At 39.5% G+C, this 19,018-nt stretch overlaps 1 protein-coding gene across 1 annotated transcript in view; it reads left to right on the forward strand.

Annotated features, from left to right (window-relative positions):
* The first annotated feature begins 5,737 nt into the window (after positions 1–5,737).
* Btbd7 (BTB domain containing 7) overlaps positions 5,738–19,018 on the forward strand; it is a 105,174-nt gene continuing 91,893 nt past the window's right edge. The window contains exon 1 of the mRNA XM_076849725.2: positions 5,738–5,935. The gene's annotated coding sequence lies outside the window, so the exon portion shown is untranslated. The remainder of the gene's footprint in view (positions 5,936–19,018) is intronic.

Consider the following 19,018-nt stretch of genomic DNA (forward strand, 5'->3'; position numbering starts at 1 on the left):
TGTCATCTAATTCAATTCAGTTCTGACACTTGAGATTCTACCTAGAGATAGCAATAGATCCTCCGGGTAAGGGCTCAGTTGCATGGGCTGTCGCTCACTTCCGAGGCCAATTGCTAGTCCCAGGCTGTTTTAACTATGCTTCTGACCCACTACTCACCTCTTTGGGTTCAATTACTGTGTTAGAACAGCTCACAGAATTCAGAAAACACTTGTGATTTATTATAAAGGATATTGTAAAGATACAGATAAAGACATACATATGCTGTTCAGCTATCCAGAAGTTCTCCAAACTGGTCAGCATAGGTGGGTAGCTAGAGATAAGCAAGAATGGGAGAAGGGGAAAATGAGAAATGGGCAGCTGTAAAAGGACCCTTGACCAGCAATTGACCCAGAGGACTCAATACCTATCATGAAGGCCATAAGGACATAAATCTGCCCCCCCTGGTGTGGGGTGAGGCTGTGGAAGAAATCCATCTTAGGAAGGTAGGCAGACTGGTCAGAACCACCAAAGGTCCCACCACTCCTCGTTCCACATAGTCCACAAAATAGGGGCCTCAAATCCCTTGTCCATAGGTATCGCCAGCTGGCGAGGCTGATGAGATGAGCTGGGTTCAAAGGAGCTGGCTGTACCAATAACTGAGAAAACTGTGAAGAAACCACGCAGCACACAAACATGAGTTTCTAAGATGGAGGGCGGGTGCTGTGTGGGATCACAGGTAGAGTAAGAGAAAAGGCACATTTGCATCTCACAGTCCAGTCAGTGTGCAACGCCAGACCAGTCCCCTCATACACTAAGACGCACATAGCTCACACACACAGCCCATGGATGTCTCACGACACATAGGTTTATGGGCACACATCACAGTCCCATGTGTCCAGAAGCTGTTCTGAGGATCAGTTGACTATTACATGATCTTCCACCAGTGGCAGTAGGCCCCAAAGTGCAAAAGGACCCAGGTATGCAGATGCATACCCTCAATATTCACACAACACAGGCAAGCCTACAACATTCTCCAAATGGGCCAGAGCTGTGCAAGTTCCTGGGCCTGAAAAGGCCTGGCTACCTGCCACTCCAAAGTTTCCCACTGCAAATTCCCACCCCATCCTAACAAAACCCCAAGGTCTAATCATTCTGGTGCACTTTTGGTGCCTAGTCAATCTGCCCCCCCACCCCACCCCACCCCCGCCTTTCCCTCACCTTGCAATAATCCTGCTCCAATTACTCTCTGGGAACGTGTTGTACTTCAGTTTCTACACTGGGGTAATCGTCCTAATCTTAGGTATTACAACCAAGGCCCAACTCTCAAACTTCAGTAACAAATGCTGCCCTTTGTGGGTTTTATGAAGGTGTTATTACATAGGCATGTTGACTAAATCATTGGCCTTTAGGGATCAACCTAACCTTCAATCCCAGTCCTTTCCCCAGGGGTTAGGAAGTAGGGCTGGAAGTCCCAATTTTCTAATTCTGCCTTGATCTTTCTGGTAACCAGCCCCCATCCTAGAGCTACTTACAGGCTGCCTGACATTAGTAATTCTTTAGAATACAAAAAGACACCTATCACTTTGATGATTCCAAGAAAATTATGATTCTTATGCTAGGAAATGACCACGAAGGCCAAATGTATATTTCATAACATCATAATTTGTAAATTGAGTAAATTCAGTATTTCAAAAGTACAGCAAGTGGTACAATAAGAAAATAAAAAGTGGATGAATTAAGAGCAGAGAGAATCATGGAACACTTATGCATAGCCTCTGTACCAAAACAGTTTTCCAGAGTTCTCCAAATGTACAAATAGATAAAAAGATAAGGTGGAACCAGCAGCCAGCAAAACTTTTTGGCTTTTCTAGAAATCTTGGATAGATTTCCACATCAAAGGCAACATAACCAAAGTAATGAAGATTGTGAACAAATGACAAAGTGCTAAAAATGGGGGAATAATCTTGTTTAACATTTTAATAAATCATCAAGAAACAGTGTAGACAAGGAAATTTGTGGTGGTGGGGGTTTGCTGGAGATTGAACCCAGGGGCACTTAACACTGAGCCACATCCTTAGCCCTTTTCATTTTTTATTTTGAGACAGGTTCTCACTAAGTTGCTGAGACTAGCCTTGAACTTGTGATCCTCCTGCCTCAGCCTCCCAAGTCAGAGATTACAGGTATGCACCTCCGCACATTTCCCTCTACAAATATTAATGCCCCCGACCATTTGCTATCTCTTGTTTTGGAAATGACCTGCATTCTTATTTGAATGTGCATCTGCTTTCCCAAAGAAATATGTCTTTGTCTCTAACTGTAGGTGCTGATTTTTTTTTTCCTTTTTCTTCTTTTTGCCACATAAGTCAAGGATTCCAAATGTTCTGAAACCAGAACCCCTCTCTGGGAACTCCTCCAGTGATATTATCACTCAGTTACATTGCCAGTCCTTTTTAGTTTGTTTGGGGTTATAAATTTGTTTTGTTCCATTCTGAATTTTTAGATAGGGTCTTGCTATGTTGCCCAGGCTGGCCCTAAACTGTGATACTCCTACATCAGCCTACTATGTAGCAGGGATTACAGGTGTGCACCACAACAAAGGAGTTTTTCATTTTAGATCATGGCTAAGTACCACTTCAAGGTTTTATGCTACTGCAAATTCCACCCTATATCCTTACAAAAGCCCTAAACCTAATCATTTTGTCACATTTCAATCCCTAGTCAATTTGCCTGCCTTTCTTTTCAGGGTGTATCTAACTTTCTCTTGCCTTTTCAGTTAATTCAATAAAAACAGAATAAATAAAAGGAAGTAAAAGGAGATTACAACAATCTGAAAGCCTTGTGTTAAAGTTCCTAATATGTTTCCTCCCAGGCCAGTTTTTCTCCCAGGCTTGTCATTCCCAAATTTCTAAGAAATCTACAAATTTAAAAGTTATTGTAAATTCACTCATCTATGAAAATTGCCTCATTGTAATTAAAATGCAAGAGCACTGTTAAACACACAATGTATTTTCAGATTAGATCAAACACAGGGAGGTGCATTTTAAGAAACCTACACCATAGACACATTTCAAATGTTATCTAGATAAAAGAGGCAATGTCAACCTGAAGATCCTGAAAGATGAGACCACCACAAACCTCCTGGGATTGCCACACTCTGCTGTTCCCAGATACCTTCCCCTGCCCATGCCTAGATAACCTTCATTCTGCTCTGAGAATGTGTACCTCCACCTCTCCCTTTCTTTTTATTTTTATTTTTTAAAGAGAGAGAGAGAGAGAGAGAGAGAGAGAGAGAGAGAATTTTAATATTTATTTTTTAGTTTTCAGCGGACACAACATCTTTGTTTGTATGTGGTGCTGAGGATCGAACCCGGGCCGCATACATGCCAGGCGAGCGCACTACCGCTTGAGCCACATCCCCAGCCCCAACTTGTCCCTTTCTAATAAAAATCTTCCTCTTTGCTAAAATCTGACTCGTCCTTAAATTCTTTTCTGCAATGTGTCAAGAGCAGGAAAGGTCTAGGTGGAGATCCTCTGCCTTTGGAGAGACCACCTGGAACCCCTTAACAGTGACATAACGTTTAGTTGATGAGGACAAAGGTCAAATAATGGAAAATAATGGTAGGTGGCTTCAATTTATAATTTAAATTATAAATTTAGGAGAAGTATAACAGTAGGGGAATAGGAGGTAGACACTCAGAACTAATCATTGGCTCCAACTAGATGGGCCTATTTTCTTTGATTTTCTCAATTTTCCATCTACTTCTTTCCCATTATCTACAGCTGGGTGCACGGTTGGTAAGATTTGTCAGCTAGAGGGGAATCCTTTTTTGAATCCTTACTACAATATACTATAATCTCCAAATCTTCAAGGATTAAAGTAGGGGAGACACATAGGATAGAAGAGGAAAGAGTAAACTAATACAAATTGGAAAGAACTGTCTTTTCAAAAAGGGATGTGGTGGATGAACACAAGGAAGAAATAACAAATCTGAAGAAAGAACAAAAAAAAAGCAATGACGTTGGAAGATATCTTAAAAAATATAAGTCCTGCAACTGATTACAAAATGGATAAAATAATAAGGGATCAAGAGATGGTTTAAAACACATAACAAAACTCCACATTGCTTTTATCCCGTGGAGCTTGGAGTTGCATGAAACAGAGTACACCCAATACTGAAATAATGAATTTTGCAAAACAGAAAGAATCTATTCATGAGGCAGCCAAGCATGTGGAGACTAGAGAGTAAGACTTAAATCCACCTCCCCAAATAGGATTTGGGAATATTTATTAGACCAAACTTCATCAACTGTCACCATTATAATCTACACCTCAGAGGTGTTAACTTTTAGTCAACTAAATGACTAATACTTAGTAAAAAGAAAAATTACATAGCTCAGAGTATATAAAGTGGGTTAAGTCTAGAAAAGCAAGTAACTAAGAGCAACTTAAATCTAAAGGGTTTGTTCAGGTTTTCCCCTGGTTTCAGAGGTTTAAAAACAACTCAAAAGGGCTGGGGTCTTAGCTCAGTGGCAGAGCGCTTGAATAGTGCTTGCCTAGCACCCATGAGGCATTGGATTTGATCCTCAGCACCACAAAAAATAAATAAATAAAGGTATTGCGTCCATCTACAACTAAAAATAATTTTTAAAAAACTTAAAAGAGGCCTGCCAGCTACCCATCTTAAAGAGTGGATAGAGATGGAAAATACAAATACTTTTAAATAAATTCCTGGAAGAATTTACAGCAGTATTGTTTAAACCTGTCAGAGGCTAGTGAATGCAATAGTGCTCATTGGCCAGAGTCAGAAGCCTGTATGCTAGTCTTGGCTTGCTTATTTAGCTGAAAATTGGCAATAGTAACACCTGTTCCAACTACCTCAAAGGGTGGTTTTTGGCGTTCAAATGAGACCATGTATTTAACTGCTTTGAAAATTGTAAGAGTGCTTCATAAATATAAGGTGTTTTTGTTGTTGTAACGTTGAAATTATTGCAGACTCCCAAACAAGGTTTATCCAAGGAAGCAATTTGGCTCTTCCAAGTGCGGATTGTAAGCTTCCATGAGTGCTGTCCTGTGTTTAGTGGGATCTTGAGAGGGAAACCACAGTGCCTTTATGATCTGGGACTGGGACCCGGGGCCCTGTGCATGCTAAGTACGCGTTCTACCACGGAGTTCACCCCTAAGACTTTTTTTTTTTTATAGCCACTATACAAATTAGCAAGGTGGTGCCTGTAAAGGGATCACGCAGGCAAATGCTTAAGAAACACTGCCAAGAAGCAGCCACCGAAGAGCCAAGTCTGTCAGAGTACTTTTCCACGGAATTGCAGTTCCCTGAAACAATGATGCATCATGCCCGATCACTCCAAGGATGTCGGCCGCCGAGCAGAACGTGAACTGATAGAACTGATCGTCCAGTGACGCAGTTATTATGATTTCATTCTGATACATTTAATAATGTGCCACAGTTCCCTGAAATAAGCGAGATGCTACAACAAGCTGCAAATACAGAACGATCTGTCACCCCACACCTAGGAAATGAGCAGGAATAAAGAGCTTGCACTCGGCTCCCACGGGTCCAGGCCCCAAGAACGCGCCTCCCCAGTGCTCCTCGCCCCCGACTCAGGCGCAGGCGCCGACGCCGCATCACGTGACCCGGCGCGCCGCCGGCGAGGGCGGGCGGGGCTGGGTGGGCTCCGCAGCGCCGCGCAGGCGCCCCAGGGCCGCGCCGAGCCGAGCCCCTCCTGCTCCCTGGAGGAGTCAAAATGGCGGCGTGGGGAACCTGGAGCAGTCCCGGAGCCTGAGCCACTGACAGGAGAGGAGAGGAGAGGGCGGCGGCGGCAGGAGGAGGATGGCCGCGGGTGCTGGCGCTGGTGCGGACGGCGGTGCTGGGGGCGGCGGCGGCGGCGGAGGCGACGGCAGCGGTCCCAGCAGCAGCAGCAGCGGGAGGAGCCTCCGTGGTGAGTGTCCCTGGGTCTCTGAGGCTGTGGAGCCGACGCGCTCTCCAGCGGAGCACTGGGCGTCCAGGCGAGGAAGGGGATGTCCCTGGGCGTAGGGTCCCTCGGCTGGGCCGGGCCGCCGCGGGAGGCAGTGGAGCGCGGGGCGGGGAAGAGGGAGTCGTCCGTCTGGGGTTCGCGGCGCGCCGGCGCCGGACTGGCCGGTCCCGGTGCGCTCCGAGGGGCGGGCCGGGCAGCGCGCCGCCGTCCCGGGGGCTGAGGTTCGAGGTGTGGCGCTCGGGACAGGAGGGTGGCCCGAGGTCGCCTCGGCGGCGGCGGCGGCGGCCCTGTCGGCTTTGGGCTCAGGCTCTGGGCTCCGAGGGGCGGGACCCTCCGCTCCCAGGACACGGGGAAACCGCTCCCGAGCCCCCTGCGCCGCTTTACGCGGAGCGGGGCTGCGATCTCCGGGGGTGGGAGTGAGGGCGGCGGGCCTGGGCGTGGGGAGCCCGCAGGCCTTGGGCCGGCGAGTCTCAGGGGGAGAAGTTAGGTGGTCCGGTCAGCTGTTAATGGGGGGGGGGGGAAACTGGGACTGAGCTTTGACAGGTAGGGAAACAATACAGTGTGTCTGGTAATGAAGAGGAGGAAGGGGAATACAGAAACGGCTGAAGGGTGCCTTTTTCATTGCCAGGTCCTTTCCTGGCTGTTTACTACCTTACCGCCACCCCCCGCCCCCACCCCGAGAACTTTCTCACCGATTTTGGAGAAACTCTGAGGAATGTTGTTTGTGCTTTGAGCTACAATAGCACCCCTCCACATACCAGCACAGATAATAAGTACTGTGAAGTAGGCCTTCAGTCATTTACAGCAGTTTGTTATCTTTACCACAGCACTGTTTCCTCTACTAAAACATCTAACTGTGACGAGGAAGAGGCTTTTATTTTCTTTAAGAATCACTTAGCTTTTTCAACAGAATCTTTTGTCTCTGAATAGCATCCACATTTTTTGTATTGCTGAAATAAATTGTTTTCTTCCTGAAATGTGGAAGAGAGATTGAAATCGCTTTATAAGAATCATACATTTAACAGCAGCTACGATTAGACTTTTTTGGAGACAGAAAAACCTTTAGAGATCTGGTGTGACTCATTTTAAAACTGGAACTCTAGACCCAGGGAGGTAAGTGAGTTGCTTTGGGTCTTACTGCTGTGAGGAGCAAGCTCAAAACTAGGACCTAGCCCTTTAGAGAACTCTACACTGCTGAGCTCAGTCTTCATTGAATTCTTCACTACCACTACCAATTCCAGTCCTAGGTCTTTATGCAATAAAGTTGAAAGCAGAAAGGAGAGCTCCTGTCTCTGATTATGACCTTTAATAACTGATGAAGACCCCCTCCCTGACCTGAATCTATTAAAAATGGAGTGACATTTGGGCTTGGGTTGTGGCTCAGTGATAGAGGGCTTGCCTAGCACACAAGAGGCATAAAAATAAATAAATAGAGAAATTATGTCCATCTACACTTTTAAAAAAATGGAGAGACATTTAATTTGGAGTTTTCATAGGCCTGTGACTACATTCTATTTCATCCAAATGTAGCAGGGCTCCTCTTGCATGAATTCAGTGAAGCCTACAGGTCATTATTATGTCCACAAAAACCTAACTAGTATATTGTTCTGTGCCCAACACCAGCATTTGAACAAGTTCTTTGTCTCTGACTCTTAATTTTAGGATTTAAAATACCTGTGGTTGTTTTCCAAATTATACTGCCTACTTTCTGTCTTTTTGGACCACAGCAATTTTATTTATAGTGTGTTACAGGCAAACCTTCAGAATTACAATAAAACCAAGTGATTCTGATTTCATATTCTAGTTGCTGAAACACATCCAAAATTATACAGGTGATTCTTGAAAGTCTCCTTTGTGTTTTGCATTACATTAGCACTATGGGATGGAAAGGAGTACAATATAAAGATTTTTGCCCCCAGATTCTTGTTGGAAAGATAAGATGTACCTACGGAAATCTAGAAGACAGCCTAGTGAGTTCTGCTTATACAAAAAATGTGGGTATTCAGAGGAGAGGGAGATTGAGTGAGCCTTTAGGAGTATAAAGAACTTCCTGGAAGGATTGCAAGTTTAAAGCCAGCCTCAGCAACTTACTGAGACCCTATCTCAAAATAAAAAATTAAAAAGAGCTGGGGATGTGGCTCAGAAGTCAGTGAAGTGTCTTTGGGTTCAATCCTTGGTGCCATTATTTAAAAAAAAAAAAAAAAAAAAAAAGATGGGGCTGGGTTGTGGTTCAGAGTGCTTGCTTCACGTTTGTGAGGCACTGGATTCAATTCTCAGCACTGCATATAAATAAGTGAATAAAATAAAGGTCCATCAACACTAAAAAAAAAAAAAGAAGAAAGAAAAAAAACTTCCTGCAACACTTGAGACTTGAACTGACCAATGAAAATTTATAGGGAAAAACAGGACTATAAATTGAAGATTAGTTTTGGGAGGGGAATAGAGGGAAACTAAGATGAATTTCCTTTGGAGAATGTTTTCCATAAGGACATTAGACAGTTGGAATGTTATCTGCTTGTAGAAAGGTTTGAATGCTAAATTGAGATTTGGATTTTTATTCTCTTGCGCGAGGCATAGAGAACTTTTGAAAGTTTGGAGGCCAGAAATTAATGTGATAAACAGCAAAGTGAACTTATCAATGATCTATAGGTTGAGTTAGAATGAAGAGAGAATGGAATGAACTGGGGAAGGCAATAGCTGGCTGTTGAGTTACCTACCTATGAGTAGATAAGATCCTAAACTAGAGTAAAGTAAGTAGGAAGGATTGTATAGCAAGTATGTGTGTACATGTGTGAATACTTACTGTGATAAAATACATATAACATAAAATTTAATCATTTAGTCACTGAATGTTGTATAGTTCTATGCATTTATACATTCACATCACTATGCACCCATTACTCCTATCCATCTACAAAATCCTTTTTTGGCGGGGGGTATGCTGGGAATTGAACCCAGGGCCCCACACATGCTTAGTATGCGCTCTACCACTGAATTATACTCCCAGCCCCCGTCTGCAGGATTCTTTCCGTCTTCTTAAACTGAAATCTGAACTCGGTAAACACTTTGTTACTCCTACCCCCTGACAGCCACCATTCTACCCTCTGTCTCTGTGAATTTAGCTACTCTAGGTATCACATGTAAGTAGAATCATGAAATCATGAGTATTTATGACTGGCTTATTTAACTTAACATCACATCTTCAAGTTCCATCCATGTTGTGGCATGTATCCAAATTTCCTTTCTTGTTTCTTTTTGGTACTGGGAATTGAACCCAGGAGCACTTAACCACTGAGCTACATCCTTAGCCCTTTTATATATTTTATTTACAGACATGGTCTTGCTAAGTTGTTGAGGCTGGCTTTGAACTCACAATCCTTCTACCTCAGTCTCCTGAGCGCTGGGATTATAGGTATGCACCACCACACCCAGCTCCTCCCCTTTTAAGGATGAATGATATCTATTTTGTGTATATACTACATTTTGTTTATTTATTTGCCCGATGAGAACACTTGAATTGCTTCTAGTTTTGACTGTGTATTATGCTGTGTATTATGACTGTGTATTATGAACATGGATATTAAAAAATCTGTTCAAGACCCTGTTTTGACCTGGCTCAGTGGCACATGCCTGGAATCCCAGTGGTTTGGGAGTCTGTGGCAGGAGGATTATGAGTTCAAAGCCAGCGTCAGCATTTTAGTGAGGCTCTAAGTAACTCAGCAAGACCCTATCTCTAAATAAAATAGAAAAATGGCTGGGGATGTGGCTCAGTTTAAATGCCCCTGATTTCAGTCCACTAGTACAAAAAACAAACAAATGACCCTGTTTTCATTTCTTTTGGGTATAATACCAGGAAAATTTTATCATTCCCACCAGCAGTGCATAAGGGTTCCATTCTAGCCATATCCTGGCCAACTCTTGGGTTTTTTTTTTTTTTTTTTTCTTTTCCTTTTTGATACGCCATCCTAATGAGTGTGAAGTAGTATCTCACTATGGTTTTGATCTGCATTTCACTAATGATTAGTGTGTTGAGCATCTTTTCCTGTATTTATTACCTTTTTGTGTATCTCCTTTGGAAAAATAATTTTTTACCCATTTTTAAATCAGATTGTTTTGTTATAGGATTCTTTGTCTTTTTTTGAATATCAGTCCATTATCAGATATGGTTCGCAGACATTTTCTTCCGATCTATGGGTTGCCTTTTCACCATCCTTTGATGTGCAAAAGTTTTTAATCTTGGTGAAGTTCTACTTCCTAGTTTTTCTTTTGTTGCTTATGCTTTTGGTATCATATCCAAGAAATCATTGCCAAATCCAATATCATGTCATGAAGTTTTTCCTTTTGTTGTCTTTTAAGAATTTCATAGTATACGTTTTTATTTTTTAAGTCTTTTCCAATTGAATGGTCTTGGCATCCTTATTGAAAAATCATTTGAGAGGCTGGAGGTGTTGCTCAGTAGTAGAGCGTTTGCCTAGCATGTGCTAGGCCCTGGCTCAATCTCCAGCATTAAACAAAACAAAACAAATGAAGAAAAAAGAAAGAATAACAACAAAAGTCTTTTTTTTTTTTTTTTTAATGGTGCTTGGGATCAAACCCAGGGTCTTGTGCATGCAAGGCAAGCATTCTACCAGCTGATCTATATCCTCAGCCCAACAACAAAAGTCATTTGACCATAAATGCAAGAGCTTATTTCTGGGATCTCTATTCTGTTGCATTGATCTATAAGTCTGTCTTTATGCCAAAACCACACTTTTAATTATTGTGGTGTTATATATATAATTTTTTTTTTTCAATAAAAGTGTGAGACCTCCACTTTGCTCTTCTTTTTCAAGATTGTTGTGCTATTTGGGAATCCCTTGATATGACGTATGAATAATTGGATAGTTTTTTTTATTATAAAAAAAAGTTATTGGGATTTTGTTAGGAATTGCATTAAATATGTAGATTTCACTGGGTAGTTTTAACATTTAAATGATATTAAATCTTCCAGTGAAGGAACACTGGATGTCCTTCCATTTATTTGTGTGTATGGTTGTTTGGGGGGTATCTGGGATTGAACTCAGGGGCACTTGACCATTGAGCCACATCCCCAGCCCTTTTTTGTATTTTATTTAGAGATAGGGTCTTGTCTTAGTGCCTTGCTGTTGCTGATGCTGGCTTTGAACTCTCCATCCTCTGGCCTCAGCCTCCTGAGCCACTGAAATTATAGGTGTTCACTACTGTGCCTGGCTTTATATGTGTTTTTAACTTTGCCAGCTTGCTTTTCTTCCTTTTCTTTCTGCCATACTGACCCTCTACGTCATTTTCATTTTAGGACATGTACTGCTAGAACAAATACCTTCAGCAACATTTTATGGTTTTCAGTAGAAGAGTTTTTAATCTCCTTGATTAAGTTTATTTCTTATTTTGTTATTTTTTAAATGCTGTTGTAAATAGGACTGTTTTCTTATTGTTCTTGTCAGGGTATAATAATGCAACTTTTTTTTTTCCTGTTGATTTTTGTATTCTTCAGCTTTGCTGAATTTGTTTATTATTTCTAACTTTTTTTTGTGAAATATTACATATAAAATCTGTGTTCTATAAACAGAATTAATTTACTACTTTCTTTCTAATTCAGATGCCTTTTATGTTTTTCTTCCCCAGTTGCTCAGCCTGGATTTGCAATACTATGTTGATTAGAAGTGTTGAAAATAGGCACTTTGGCTTGTTACAGATAGAGGGAAGTTTTTCCATTTTTTGCCATTGAGGATGATATTAGCATGAGTTTTTCCATGTATGGCATTTATTATGTTGATACTTTTCTTACATTCTGGATTTCTTTGAGTGTTTTTTTTTTTTTTTTTTTTTTTAATTTACTTTTTAGTTTTCGGCGGACACAACATCTTTGTATGTGGTGCTGAAGATCGAACCCGGGTCGCATGCATGCCAGGCTTGAGCCACATCCCCAGCCCCTCATTGAGTGTTTTAAAAAATCAATTGTGAGTGCTGAAAGAGAGCTTCTGGCTTGGTGAATAAGAAAATTCTGGTGTCATTGGCAGAATGATATCTTCTTACCTGACATTAATCAAAAAGTCACACAGATGTATGCATGAATAACTCTAGTTCACTTTTACTTATAATAGTATTCATCTAGTGTACTATGGCACATTGGTACTCACAAAGATATTATTAATTGAGTTGAAAAGCAGAAGACCAGAAAGCTAAAAAGTGTATAGTTTATGTTTTGTTAGTGGAAAAAATGCTTATTTTTATTTTAAACCATCTTCCCTATTAACCCACTCTTGGTACAGTGGTAATAAAACAAAGTCAAACTTGTCCATTCTACATAAAAATAGTCACTTTACAAAGTGGCTTTTTCTAAAACAGGTATCTTTTTTTAAAAAAAAATTAAATTGTAGATTGATTGATTTATTATTTATTTTTATGTGGTGCTAAGGATTGAACCCAGTGCCTCAGACATGCCAGGCAAGTACTCTATCACTGAGCTATAAGTGGTACCCCCCAAAAACAGATACCTTCTTAAAAGTGAGTTTTTCCTTAAGTTGTTGCAAGTAGCAGTCAGTTATCAGAATGCAAAATTTCAAAGGGAGATGATTTAGAAGAAACTTTTCTAATGCTTTCTGACTCCAGATTTTTAATGAAACACATTCAGTACTTAATTTATTTTCAAAGCATTAAACAAACATTCAATGCAAGTTTTAGTAGTTTTAGTTTTCTTTTTTATTTTTAAAACATTTCAGTCTATAAATTTGACATTTCAAGCTGAATCAGATATTCTTACTATCTCAATTTATATAGAAGCTTTAGAAACATAATGCTCCAACTTTTATAGATTATCTTTAAATCCATGTCATAAAATAACACATGATTATGGTTTGTTTGGTTTTGTTTTTTTAGAGATTTTTGGTACTAGGGATTGAATTCAGGGTCTTTCAGCCACTGAGCCACATCCCCAGCCCTATTTTGTATTTTATTTAGAGACAGGGTCTCACTAGTAGCTTTAGCACCTCACTTTTGCTGAGACTGGCTTTGAACCTGCAATCCTCCTGCTTCAGCCTCCCGAGCTGCTGAGATTGCAGGCATGTGTCACTGTGCCCAGAAAATATTATGTTAAGGGTGGAATAAATAGGAATCACTTTAACATAGAGAAATCCTTTAAGCTGCAGGATTCAAAACCATTTTCTTTCTTGATCATTCTTGGGATTTTTTTAGCTATAATTGTGATGTAATAGAATACTGACCTGGGAATTGGACCTCCATGCAGATTCTACTACTTTTATGGTTTTAGGAGCTTAAGCAAATCACTTTAAGCTATCTGAAGCCTAATTTCACCTGTTAAAAAACAAATAGGTATAGAAAGGTCTGTCTTAGATTTTCTACCTTGGTTTTTTTTGTTGTTTGTTTGTTTGTTTTTGTTTTGTTCCATCCTTTTCTTCTCCACTACCCTAACCTTATTAGTCTGGACTATTTATTGAACTGAGTCTTTGCCACTTGTTCTCCTACTCTCCCTCTCTGAATGTTCTTTGTATTGCTACTAGAGCCCAGTTAGAGCATGTTACTTCTCTACTTTAAAAACTTGTTATCTTTAGGGCTGGGGATGTGGCTCAAGCAGTAACACGCTTGCCTGGCATGCACAGGGCGCTGGGTTCGATCCTCAGCACCACATAAAAATAAAATAAAGATGTTGTATCCACCGAAAACTGAAAAATAAATATTTTAAAAAAAATTCTCTCTCTCCCTCCCCCCCATTAAAAAAAAAAAACATGTTAACTTCCTGTTGTGTGGGATAAAGTCCAAACTCAAAAGTTTATAAACGGTGTCCAACCCTAGCTTTCCCATCACTTGAGCCATACCAAACTCTTTCTTTTTCCCTGTGTTGTGGTTTTCATGTTTATCCCAGTGCTTGGAGTTTGCTTTGTTCTTTGTCATCAACTCTATTACTGTCTGTCTAGTATCTGTTTTCCTAATAGAAATCTGCTTTTGGTCACACACATAGGAGGTTTGGAGAAGGTGATTCATTACCAACTCCAGGGATTGATTTTGACTAGTCCAAGCCAATTAAATCAGTTCATAGCATTTCCCTGTAAACTGTTATTTGTCATAATAATTTGAAGGGAAAAAAATCACCATTTCTTGGGGGAAGACTTGTTTCCCTTCTTGTTTAAGAACAAGGCAGCTTGGGGCCCCTTTTGCTCCAGAGAGCTGTGAAAACAGGGAATCAGACATTCCTTGATGATGGCAGAGAGGTAGAAGGAATCTCGTTCTTTGATAACGTTATTCAGTCACATACTATTGAGTCTGGAGTCTTCCCTACCTCGAGACTTCTCATGACAGATAAATTTCTTATTGTTTATGCCAGTTCTTTTTTAAATATATATATATATATATATATATATATATATATATATATATTAGTTGTAGTTGGACACAATATACAATAAGTGTATTGTGTTTACTTATTTTTATGTGGTGCTGAGAATCGAACCCAGGGCCTTGCACATACTAGGCGATCACACTACCGTTGAGCCACACCCCCAGCCCCCCCAGTGCCCCCATTCATGCCAGCTCTTTGGAATTGTTTGTCATTAAATCTTCTGGAAGTTATAGTGTCTTTTGTTCTTCAAAATTTAATTGTGATTCCTTTACCAATTGTGTTTTCAGTCTGTTGGTACTTTGGACCTGTCTTATAGGCCATATTGTAATCTATTATAGTCACTTGCTTGTATGTCTGATCCTTCCAAGTGACTCTGTATTCTTTGAACTATAGCATGTACTACAGTGTCTGGCATAATAGGTATTCAGTAAGTTCATTGTTAGGTTGAAATAATAACATGAAAGAGTACTGTGTAAGGAATTTTAAAATGAGCATGAGGTATGTTATTGTCTTTAAAGTGGAAATGGAGAAATCAATTAAAACATGCATTGTTCTTTGCTTGCCCTTTATTTTTGTCCAGACAGTTCCTCTTAGATAAAAAAGTTTGAGCTGCCTCTGGCCACTGTCCCTTATGGAAGGAGTGGTAATGAATTGTGCTATTATTGTGCTATTTTCCTCTCTTTCTCTAAGGACTTTTTTTTGGGGGGGGGGCGGATACCAGTATTGAACCCAGGGGCACTTAATCATGGAGCCACATTCCCAGCCCTTATTTTGTACTTAAATTTATTTAGACTTAGGGCCTCACTGAAGTGCTGAGGCTGTTTTTGAACTTATGATCTCAGGCCTCAGCTTCCTGAGCTACTGAATTACAGGTGTGAGCCTCTGCACCCAGTTAGGCAAATTCTTGCATTCTATGTATAATGTGTCATCTTAAAAGTTGCAAATAATTTTTCTTTAGCTGTAGATGGACACAATACTTTTATTTATTTTGTTTTTATGTGGTGTTGAAGATTGAACCCAGTGCCTCACACATGCTAGGCACACACTGTACCACTGAACTATAACCCCAGCCCTAGATAAAATTTTTGATTGATATAATATACATATTTATGAGGTGCAATGTGATGTTTTGATTCATGTATACATTGGATAGTGTGTCTTTTTCTCCCAGGTTTTGAACCATATTTAGGTCTGTTTTAACTAGCATTCCTTGTGAATTATTCTTTAGAGAAGGATTCTATAATATGCTTCATAAGACCTAATTATTCTTGTCTTAAACCTTCCCAAAATACTTTTTGCTTGCTTGAGACTAGACATGAGAATTTTCTTGTAGGCAAAGAGCTTTGTGGCATAACTAGATAAGTTTGTAGCAAATGTTAATAATAGCTAATGATAGAGAAGTCTCATTATAGCCTAATTATAGTCATAGTTCTGTCACATGCTTCAGCAATAATGTCTGACAAGAGTGGAAGGATGGGAAAGGAGTTAACATTTACAGACTTAGTGTACTTCATCATGTTTAATCAAATAAATTTCATAGTAATTTTTAAAACAATAAACTTTAAAACAAGGAAAAAGGGAATTAGAATATACATTTAGAAATTTGTTATATATTTTGGATGATTATGAAAAGATTTGTTACATACGGTTATAAACATCTTCTTATTTGTTGGCTTTTTACTTTACTAAGGCACAGTTAATGCTACTCTATGTGCCTTAGTTTCCACATTTGTAAAGGGAGTAGTATTACTCTCTATTAGGTCTCTCATTTGACTAAATAAGGTAATCTGCGTAAAAATATTTGATATGGCAAATGGAACACAGGTACCCAAACATTTCCTTTTTGTCCATCAACTTTACAAAATTATGCAAATGTCTTAATGCCGTTCAGATTTTAGATTTTGAGGGACTGAACCAAGATCTCTGCTATATTTTGCATGTGTTCTTTATGTCTATGGGCTTATTAATTCTTTTTTTCTTGTGGCCATGTTGAAGATAAATTCCAGTGCCTCATGCATGCTGGTCAGTCAGGCTACCACTAACTTATGCCCCCAGCATTATTAATTTTTCAATAACAAAAAGATTGCTACTTAATTCAAGAAATAGTATTAATTTTTAAAAAACAAAACAAACTCTCTCTAGAATCCTTCTCATGAAACACATAACTCATATCTTAGTACTGCTCTATTCCCTGCATACTGCACTCTATATGGAATTCTTTTATTTCCTTAGTGAACCAGGTTTTGTTCTGTCCTCGGGTCCTCACATAGATTCCTCTTCTGTTTGGAACATTGTTTTGGCATTCCTTCACCAAGAAAGGGGAAAAGTTCAAATTTATTATTATCGATCTTAGGTATGTCACTTTCTCAAAATCCCTATAAAGTGGGCATTTTTATTATCTGCCACAAAGAAACTGAAATATTTTCCCAAGATCATATAATTTAGAAATGGCTGAGCCAGATCCAAACCAGGCAGTTTGGCTCTAGAGTTCTTCATCTGTACCGATCTACACTTCCTCTACCTTGTAATCACCTATTTATTGATTTGCCCCACTAGATTTTAAACACTTTTTAAAACAAAAATTAGGCCTATCCTGTTTATGCCCCCTTTTGCATAGCATATAATAGGCATTTAGAAAATATTTAGATGAATAAAAAAAACTCTCGGGCTGGGGATGTGGCTCACGTGGTAGCGCGCCCACCTGGCATGCATGGGGCACTGGGTTCGATCCTCAGCACCACATAAAAATAAAATAAAGATATTATGTGCACCTAAAAAACTAAAATATAAATATTTAAAACAAAACAAAACCCTTATTTGAGAGCAGAAAGAGTGGTGGTTTTTGTTTGTTTGTTTTTTAGGTACTGGGGATTGAACCCAGGAGCACTTAACCACTGAGCCCTATCCCCCAGCCCTTTTTTATTTTTATTTTTGTAACAGGGTTTCACTGAGTTTCTTAGGGCCTTGCTAAGTTGCTGAGGCTGGCTTTGAATTTCTCCTGCCTCAGCCTCCTAAGCCATGGGATTACAAGCATGTGCCACCATGCCCGCCTTGTTTGTTTTGTTTGTAGGATCTTTTGAGAGGGTGGTTGCCCACATTGGCTCAGAACTCCTTGGCAAGCAATCCTCCTTTCTAAGCCTCTGATGTAACTAGGACTGCACCCACCTAAGAGACATAGTTTTGATTAAATTTTTGAAGAGCCTTTCACAGAATAATTCTTACTTATGACACAAAGTCAAATTTTTATGATCAGTTATTTTAGGAGAACTAATTTGATGGTGGTATACTAGATGAATTAGTGTGGGAGCAGAGACCAAGTTTGTTTTGTTTTGTTTTATTTATTTATTTATTGTAATATTGAAATGATTAATGAATTCTTGATCTAAGTTGTTTGCATTGGGATTGGTGAACCAGGTTGTTGTAGAGGAGAGAGTTTTGACTCTGATTGCCCAGGGTGTCTTCAGCAAAAACGAGATGTTTATATAGGGAGAACTGATTGAGTTTCCTTTTCTACCTTTATCTTTCACACATTCATAGAAAGCCTAGTGTGTATCAGGTGCTTTAAAAAATTATCCTTTAAACTTTTGGTATGCTGAATTTGAGCTTTTGGTAATTCATCAGAGATTAATATCCCACTGGAAATTTAAGATTTAAGATTGGAGATTGGGAGAAGAGATGAAGCTGGAATTGTATTATTTTCAACTAATTTTTTTTTAATTTTTATTTTTTTCAATGCAGGGGATCAAACACAAGGTTGTGGCAAGCATTCTATCACTGAACTAACCCGTGGCTTCAGTATTTATTCTTGTGTTACTAATACCAATGATGTTGATTCTCAGGAAAGAGTAGAGAGAAATAGAAAAGACCACACCAAGAACAGAGCATTGGGGCAGCCTGTGTTTTGGAATGAAAGGAAAAGGAGTCATAAATGGGAAAACCATAACATATGATGTCCTGAGGGAAGTAACTGTTTCAAGAAAAGTGATAATTCTTAATGTCATGAAGACTTCAAAGAAGGAAAAACTGGGGAGAAACATTCAGTTTGGAAAGTTTCATTAGGGAAAGGTTTGCAAATTAACATCTCCAGCTTCATTTAAAAGGGATTAAGATGTAGGATATTGAGAAGTGAATACCAGAATATATATATTACTTTTAAGAAATAGTTGGTAAAAGGAAGGAGAAGACTTTAACAATATTCGAAGATATTGAGGTAGAAAGAATACTTGTTTGACTTCAGTCGTTGCTTAGGGCCTCTGTCTCTCAAGCCACTGGGATTACAGGCATGCGCCTCTGCGCTGGGCTTGACTTCAGTCTTATCAGTGAAGTAGGAAATGAAGTTATCTGCTGAGCGAGGTAAATGAGCAGGAGACTGGAAAAAATTGGAACAGCTATAAAAGGAAATTCAAAAATAGTTAAATCAGATTTTAAGATCTCATGCAATACAAAAATTAAAGCTTGCTTATGAATTTGATCAAGTCTGAATTATCTATATAGACAATTTCTAAATTTTCCACAGCAAAATTAATGATCCTTTTACCATCCTGAATATAAAATATTCCTTTATCTCTGCTAATTAGTGTGTTCGGAGAAAGGAAAAAAATTTTACTAATCATGCATTCAGCAAAGTATATTGTGCACTTACTATATGCACCACACAAAGTTCTGGCTCTGGA

Source organism: Callospermophilus lateralis, chromosome 3 (assembly GCF_048772815.1).
Source record: "Callospermophilus lateralis isolate mCalLat2 chromosome 3, mCalLat2.hap1, whole genome shotgun sequence".
Taxonomy (NCBI): Eukaryota; Metazoa; Chordata; class Mammalia; order Rodentia; family Sciuridae; genus Callospermophilus; species Callospermophilus lateralis.